The sequence below is a fragment of the Chrysochloris asiatica genome, unplaced genomic scaffold, assembly GCF_000296735.1.
Source record: "Chrysochloris asiatica unplaced genomic scaffold, ChrAsi1.0 scaffold00128, whole genome shotgun sequence".
In the NCBI taxonomy this organism is placed as follows: Eukaryota; Metazoa; Chordata; class Mammalia; order Afrosoricida; family Chrysochloridae; genus Chrysochloris; species Chrysochloris asiatica.
This window is the reverse complement of record NW_006408646.1, coordinates 7,555,383-7,556,956: the sequence shown is the minus strand read 5'-3', so window position 1 is coordinate 7,556,956 and position 1,574 is coordinate 7,555,383.

Genomic DNA, 1,574 nt, shown 5'->3' with positions numbered 1-1,574 from the left:
CTGATAACAATTATTCACTATTGTATCACAAGAGACCCATCTAAGGCAAGCAATTTTTGCATTAACTATTCTCTTGGGCATACCCTGTGATCCCTCGCTCTTCTCATGTTCTTCCCTCATGATGGTCCTAGGGTCCGTTGTACCTGAAATGCAGATTAACTGCTCCCCTCTTTAAGTTATACCTCTTCTACATTTGGAGTCCTGGTGTGGTGCTGTGGGTTAATGTGCCAGATTGCAAAGCTGTTTGAACTGCAAGGTCGGCCATTCAAGCTCACCAGCTACTCCTTGGAAACCTTATACAGGGTCGCTATGGGTCGGGATCGACTCAACGGCACTCAGCAACAACTTATACATTTACAGTTGTGACAGTCTCCATTAGACCTGACAACAATTACTCACAGTTGAATCATAAAATCCTCTCCCCCTTATCGCCAGACTCATTGGGACAAGAGGAAACTATTCAGTGGGGTTTCTATCTTACTCCCTTTGTTCTGACACTAAGCACCCTGATGAAAGCTTGTAAGTCAGCCACTTTGTGCTTTTATAGCCCCCTAACTTTGATAGCCGAAGTCTAAGTTGCCCATCAGTTTGCATAAATCTTGAAGGCAATATTTATTCATTGTGAAAATCCCATTCCCTCTCTACCTTCTAGACTCCTGGCGCTATAGGATAAGCACTTAGACCACAAGGTAGGTTTGTACCACAAGGATGGAAGTTCAAATTCACCAGCTGCTCCTCGGAAACCCTAATAGGGTCGCTATGAGTCTGAACCAACTCAATGGCACTTAACAACAACAACTCTACCTTCTACCTACTGAAGTTTCTACCTGATGTTGGGTGCACTCTGATTAATGAAAAACATAGTAATTGTTTGGTCTTTGTCAGGGCTTTCAGGATCTAAGTCTAAAAGTAGAATCAATCCTTTCCAAAAAGGCTGAGGGATCATAAATGCTATTTACATTTCTCTGTTTCAGGACACCTTGTCTCCGCCTGACCAAGAAACAGGTTCAGTAATGACCTTGGAAGGCAGATTCCTCCAGGGTATTTGGGTTTGATATCAGCTCTTCATCCAGGAGAGTTCTCTGAATCTAGTATCTGTTAGTCTACGGGAGTTGGAGGCAACCAGCTACTTCAGCTTTTTCAGTGCTTTTCTTTTCTACTCTGGAGATGTTGCAATCTGCCTCTGCAGGGTTAAGGGTTCTGAAGATGGAGGCACATAGGTCATGCATTTGTTTGGGGGCAAATTATTTCTCAGTTGAATAAATCAGAGGTGGAAAAAGGGGTATATATCCAAAGTATCCAAGGCTGGGCTTGGCATTTGGAGTCCTTGGCATTTGGAGCTGGAATTTGCTGGAGGGAGAACATCGCTTACCCTTTTCCTAGCCCAAATTTAGCACCACTACAGTTAGGAGGTTGGAGGTTCAAACTAACCAGCCACTCCTTGGAAACCCTATACAGGGTTGATTGTTGTTGTTATTGTTAAGTGCCGTCGAGTCGGTTCCGACCCATAGCGACCCTGTACAGGGTTTCCGAGGGTGTAAATCTTTACGGGAGTAGAAAGCCTCATCTTTCTC